The sequence below is a fragment of the Cyrtonyx montezumae genome, unplaced genomic scaffold (genome assembly GCF_038088225.1).
Source record: "Cyrtonyx montezumae isolate F1298 unplaced genomic scaffold, pur_monq_1.0 scaffold_17, whole genome shotgun sequence".
In the NCBI taxonomy this organism is placed as follows: Eukaryota; Metazoa; Chordata; class Aves; order Galliformes; family Odontophoridae; genus Cyrtonyx; species Cyrtonyx montezumae.
The window spans coordinates 3,920,213-3,927,402 of NW_027071903.1; positions in this window are offsets into that span (position 1 = coordinate 3,920,213).

Consider the following 7,190-nt stretch of genomic DNA (forward strand, 5'->3'; position numbering starts at 1 on the left):
TCTTTTTTCTGTCTTGTGTAAGAAAACTAACAGGCAAAAATAATTAAAATTGCTCCAGATGTCACGTGTCCCTGCACAGGAGTGTGGGGCAATAACCATTAGAAAAAGCACCTGTTTTCAACTCTGTTTATTGGTAAAAACAGCCCACCTGAAATGGATACTATGACTAAACAGAAAGTGCTGAGATGGAATCACAGTGTGTGTTCAGGCTCTTTCTTAACTTTTTTTCTAACATCTGGGGAAGGTGGTCTGTGTGTGGCAGAAAGTCTTTTGGTCTGAGGGGAGAGGAAATCTTTTGCAGTTCTCCTACATCTATTTTCTATAAGAAATAAGAGAAAGTTCCAGTACCTAGAATTTCAATTATCTTTTGACCAGAATTTATTTCATCATGTGCTCTTCTAAAATATCCCTGTGAGCTTTCGTCTACCCATGTCTAAGTGTTTTTCAGTAACCTAATGTTATCAAATATTGGCTGCATTTTTCGTATAGACTTCATCCAGAGTTTTAAACAGTGGGGCACTGAAAGAACTGCATGTCTGATTTTGCATGAAATGGGTTTATAAAACCAAGCAGAAAATCTGTTTGGGCAGACGGGGAAGAATCCTGGATCTGTTCTCTTATGAATGCTGGCTATGAAAAGTTCATTGTTGAAATACTTAATATTAGTGTAGCAAAAAGTGTAGTCAAAGGCAATGTCTAGAGATATTCCAATATCAATAGAAATGAATTTAAACTGAAGTATGTGATTAGAAAAATTCTGAGATGCAAAAGTGTAGAATTTGGACAAGTGCAGTGGATGCCTGGGTTTATATCTAGAATTGTGAGCCAGGGTAAAATATTAAACACGAGTGTTAGAGAGCTTGGGAGCTGATGACCAGGTCTGTTCCTGCTTTTTAGATTCTCTTTCTTCCCTTCAGGATATCTTGACCTGCTAAATATAGTAACTTCTTCAGTGTAACAGATAGGAATATCTACAAAGCTGGTATTTCTTCTTTGTGAGTTGGTTTTTTTTATTATTATTATTATTTTTTCTTATTTTTCTCAGGGGCTGAAAAGCAATTTAATTTCTTTTGTTTTTTTTTTTTAATTTTAAATTTTTATACTGTTACTAATTTTTAGTTTAACTTTTGGTGAAAAGCCCTTATGTACTAAGTTACTAGGGTATGAAATGTTAGTCTCCGCTGGGTTGGTGGTCATTATATACTCTGCTGTACAGCAAAATGTGTTAGGTAGAAAAATGCCCTTCTAACCTGATGAAATAAATCAAGGATTGCACTGTTTATCTGTGGTGGTGGTGCAAACCTGGGGAAATGAGGTTCTTCTTTGTCCAGATGTCTGTTTTACGTGAATATGCATAAGACTGCAAAGATTCTCAAAGTCTGCAGAAAATTACATGTTAACATAAGAAAGGATAGCTATCAATCTAAAAGTGCTTTGAGAGGGCATTTTTGTTATTTTTTTGTTTTGGTATTTGAAAAGCAGATCCATCACACACTGGGCCAGGACCTGATTTCCTTTCTGCTGTGCAAACAGCCTGAGTTCTTCCTCACATGGGTATGCTAGTACTGTGGAGGGCTACTGGTGTAAGAAGATACAGGCAGTCTAAATACTGATGCTCAAAAAACAGCATAAGATAATGGTGTTCAGTGGCCTAAAAGTTGCTGTGTGTTAGAACACTTAGAGCATATAAGAGTGCTGGGCATCTGTGAGGCTACTGAAATTGGAGCTGCTCCAGGTGGCTGATAGCAGCAGTGGGTGTGTGAAGTATATTACTGCCACCTCAAACACATTCATCCAATTAAATAGAAGCAAATGAAGTTCAGGTACAACATAGATTGTGTGTCTGTTGTCAATTAAAACATTTGAAGGGTTATTTTTGCCTTCTTCCTTTTTGAGTCTTTATTTTGGGGGTAAAAAATTGAATGTAGACATGTGAGTCACATCACCAGGAAGACTGGTGGCAGAAATGCTCAGTATTTGAGTACTGTAGTATGGGCTCACTGCCTTTCAAGGGATTTGTTTGAGTTTCCGTACATCTGCCTGGAATAAAAAGGATTATGCTATTATATCAACACTACTGAATGCACTATAACTCCTGAGGACATTTCTATCGGGTTGGATAGAGATAATATAAGTGCCTGGATCTATTGGGCAGTCTTGCTATGCCACCCATGCCTCCAGGGCATTTCACAGCAGTTTTACAAAAAGAGTATTTCCATACCTAGCACACTGACAATTATTTTAATTTGTTTAAATTGGCATAGCCCTGTGGACAGCTTATTTAAAAGCTACACACACTATTATGTGTTCATTCCCTAAAGGTATTTTTACTGCAGGCACATTTGGTATTGAATTAATTATCATTCTAAAATGTACTTTTGGAGTCAGCCTAGTTTAGCTGGATGAAAAAGCTTTGTGTGAAAGAAATGGTGATTATAATTTGGGGTCCATAATGGTTTACAAATGTCAGCTCAATTAGTCACTTATGGAAAAACATGACCATTCTCCTGAAATCAACTGAAATGAATCTTTAAGTGCCATTAATTGAAACTGCTTAGAGTTGTCCTTAGCATTAGTGGAAGGCCATGAGTTTCTCAAACACCTCTAGATATTTTTATCCAATGCTGTGGACTTCAGAAGGCTTTTCTTTCCCCTCTCCTAAGCTGCTTAAATAATTACTATTTTTTAATTGATCTAAATATTTACTGTCTTTTTCCTATTGAAAACTTTCCTAAGTTCCTGTTACAATAGTGGGTGTCACACAGTCTTGGATAAGGGCAATATCAAAAATCTCTCATCTGAGAGAGGATTCAATGTAAGCAGCGTGCTTCAGAGAGACATTTCCTAATATGGATAAGTAGAGCCACAGCACTTTTACAGTTGACCTTAACTCATAAGGAGGCGTAATGTGGGCACTGCACCTTCATGAAGTGCTATGCATAGGTTGTTTAGGATGTGCTGCCTCTGAGCACTATGTGCATTTCTTTCCTACTCAGAAGCATCAGCTGTTTCTTCTGTTTCAGTTGGGCATGAGTTAGTGAAGGTGATGACAAAGCATAAAGTTGTATGGCTTTAACTACCAAGAAGATGCACGTTCATAAAAAAATCCATGCTAACTGGTTCTGTCCTAATAAATATTTTCTGATTTATAATTCTTTTGCAGTCTGAGTAGTTCTTTCAGATGTGATGTTGCTTTGGTTCATTTCTCTGGGTTGTGATTTTATGGGTGAAAATTCGCCTTCTGTTCTCCAGGTCAGCTTCAGAATTAGAAGTGAAAAAAAGGTTCCTATTTAAAACTGAGTATAAATCTGCAAAAAAAGCACCCAAAGAATGCCTTCTCATTGGAAAATCCTGAGTTCCCACTGTACTGTAGTCATCTCTATCTTTTCCCATCATAGAAATGTTGGAGCTGCTGAATTCACTGAGAGTCGCAGTGTATTTTTTTGCAGATGTTTTGTATGGGTTTTTCTGTAATTGTGATGAATTTGAAAAAAGTGTTCAGCTTAACGGTCTTTAGATTTGTGTTACTTAACAATGGTACCAGTATCAGGGTGGTGAGTTGTGCTGATATACCTTTGGAAATGAGGAGTACCAAACAAAAGCCTGGAATTTCTTGCTTTCATTTATGCTCTTTATTTGAAAGAGAAAATGCAATTGGTTTTAATTTAAAGGACAAGATGAACCAGTGAACCTGTGAAAGGAAAGCAAAAGGGAATGAAAGGATGAAAAATACAGAAGTTTTGTACAAAACAAGTTCCTAAGAAATTAATTGCTTGTTTTTTTTAACTAGTCAAAGTTCTCATTTCAAATTGAAGTTATGCAAAGTAGTGCAAAGAAAGATGAATTTAGTGCTTGACAGCAATGTGGCAAAGCTGTTAGGTACTATTTAGAACTTCTCAGTCTTAAGAACAAAGCAGGACAGACATGGTTGAGTAAATGCATGGGACATCCATGTTCTGATAAGTGTGCAGCTATGGTGCTGTCAGGGAAATTTAACATAAGCTTGATTCAGGTAAGATGAAGTAAAATAGTTCTTCTCAGCACAACTGATAAGCGTATGGAAACACTTAACACATGCTATTTTGGATGCAGAAAGTTCACACACGCTTAAAATATTAGGCAGAAATTGAAAGAGATCTGCTGTGGGTTTCTACCGTATGGGCAAACCACAACAGGCCCAGTTGAATTCCTGAGTCAGAAAAGGGTAAAGTCTGGGAGGATGAGGGATATTAAGGAACATGTTCTTATGCTTTCCTAGATATCAGTTTGTGGTTTCTGTTGGAGAATGATTACTGAGCCAGGTGAATGCTTGCTCTGAATCAATACAGTCATTCTCATTTTCACGAACTATTTATTGTTTGAGGTTGTTGAGGGAGACTAATAGTGAGGAAGATCCATAGCAGCGGCCAAGCATTTTCAGTCATGTTTGAAATACTTCAAATCAACACAATATTTATAGTTTGGGTGGTCTAAATGGCAGAAAATAAATAAGAAGGTTTGGAGCGAATAAATAAATGACTAATAGAATTTCTAGTTGGGGTGCTAGGCTAATGGAAATATTTTTTTGTGGCACTGCATTTCAAATGCTTTTAAGCATGTTGGTATATCTGAATTAGTAGTGATCAAATAACTCATCTGTATTAGTCATCAATTGTATTATGAGAAATGATTTAATTGTATACATAGTTTGAAAACATGCATTAAGTTGCAGATGAATTTCAGCCTCAAAGGACATCTGAAATGCAAACTTCAGTGGAATGTTAAAAATTGCACAAAAGGAGGGATTGTAGTTTAAAAAAAAAAAACCCGAAAAACAAATCCCTGGCCAATTCATTTAAAATCCTGATAATTGACTCAGCTTTATAGTCTTCTGAAGTCTAAAATAATAAAAACAACAAAAGACAAAACTGTAAAGTCACATAGAAATGAAATGTACAGTAACTTTTCTCATTTAGCATGAGATTTTTTGTTTATAATGCAAAAAAAAAAAAAAATCCTGGTGAGCAATTGATCACATAGTATGCAACAGTGAACTGGGCTCCAGAATAATCTGTCTTAAAAATGTCATTGAGGCATTGTACTGGAGACAAAGAGTTCTGGGGCTTAGTGACTAAACTGGGGAAAAGACAAATTCTAGACAAGGTAATCAAAACTGCCATTTATTGTAAATAAAAAAAATCTAACTTCCTCAAATAATGATTTTCATTACAAATAAAGTGTACTCAGTGACTCTTATAACAGAGATGATGTCTTCAAACACAGAAGATGCATGCTACTGTGCAGTTCCACTCTGGCTGTGTGGGTGGGATGGTTGAGGATAGTGCTCAGTAAGTAGCCTGAATGTTGGATCAGCCAGTCTGGGTTTTATGTGTTCTAAGAGAATGATGTTTAGGCTGCTATGCATTGCTCACTTAAGTGAGAGTAAGGGCAGTCAAGGCAGATTAGCATTTATTTAATACTTTCCTCTCCTCCCTAGTTGGAAATAACCTGCAGACTGTCTTTCAGTAAAAACAAAGAAATGATCCATGCTACTGTGTTGTGCATGAATCTGTACAACTTGCAGCGCACGCACCTGTAGCTGGGATGTGACCAGAATTTGCTGTAGTAGTTCTGCCCCTGAGTTTGGGACGGTGTATTGTGTACTTAAATTCTTAAGCAAATGTTCTTCCCATTGTTTCTTGTTCCTAGCTATCAGCTGTGCATGTAAATATTCAATTTATTAACTTAGTGCTTTATACCTCCAGAGATATGTACTTGATTCTCTGAGAGGTAGGGAGTTAAAGTACGAAGTTGTAACTTGCTGAGACTGTGGGTGAGGTAGGGTAGAACTAAATATAGTAATACAAATAAGCTTCTTCCTACATTGGTTAAGGACAGATGCAATGTTATTAGTATGCTGAAGTTGAAAATTAAGGTTTTATAAATGTTCCTGTACATAGTGCAAGGTGGCTAGCAATTTAACTATTTTCACAAACTTTTTTCCTTTCTCTTTGCTATTGTAATGTTTGGCTTTAGCATGTGTGACTGACATTGTCTACTGCATTACTAAGCATTTGCTTTCTTGTGTTAGCACAGATTGTTAATGAGGAATGGTGAGCCTGTGCAGACAGAACTGTGTATCACCTCTCTCTCTCTGTGACTGGAGTCTTGCATTCCCATATTTTTAGCCTCTAGCAGCTACTAGGAGGGCTCTTCAAGTCTCTTGAAATCACAATGCTTCTGTGATCAAAAATTATCTTTTTTCTCTGTGAGAGACTGTACGCTTCAGCTCTTTAAGATCTGTTTTTATTAAAGGTCTTGAACACCTAAAAATTAACTCTTACATACCTGGTTTTAAACTATGATTCTTTTCTAAGTGTCTTTTTCCTCTGTGTGCTCTCTGGTGTAATTTACATCTGAGCTAAATTCTGATTCACACAAAATGAAAAGCATTTAAGTATATGAGCAGTAAGTACCACTGTCTCCAGTGCATGTTGTAATGGGACTATTTCTAAAATTTGCATGCCATGATCAGCACTGGAGATGTTTGTATTACAGATTTACAGCCTGAAATGTACTTCTGAAGACAGATGTCTAGGAGTATTCTCTCAGAAGGCTACTTGAATAGAGGTGCTTGCCCTGGTGAATGTACTCTCATCTGATAGGACAAGATGGACTGACCTCAAGTTGCACCGGGGAGGTGCAGACTGGATATTAGAATTTCTTCTCAGAAGGAGTGGTTAGACATTAAAACAAATTGCTCATGGAAGTGGTGAATTCATTGTCTGTGGAGGAGTTTTAAGGAGAGGCTAAATGTAGTATATAGGGACACGGTTTCATGGGCAATATTGGTGGTAGGTGTATGGTTGGACTGTGTGATCTTGGAAGTCTTTTCCAACCTTAGAGATTCTGTGGTTCTATTCTATGATACTATGCATCCAGGCAGTGGAATTCTGAGCTTGGTGCTTTCCACTGAGGAAGAATCAAGTCTGTAGCCATCAAGACAGTGGCAACTGCTTCACTGCTGGTCAGTCTGAGCTGCATTGCTCTCAGTATGTCCAAGAAGCTTCATGAGTGTGAAGGAAAATTATAGATGTCATGAAATACCAAGAGTCAGAATTTTGAGGATCCTGTAGATCCAAAGGTCTGTACTACAGAGGAGGTAGACCTCATTTCTAGTGCTTCCTCTTCTATTATGCACTAGCATGGGC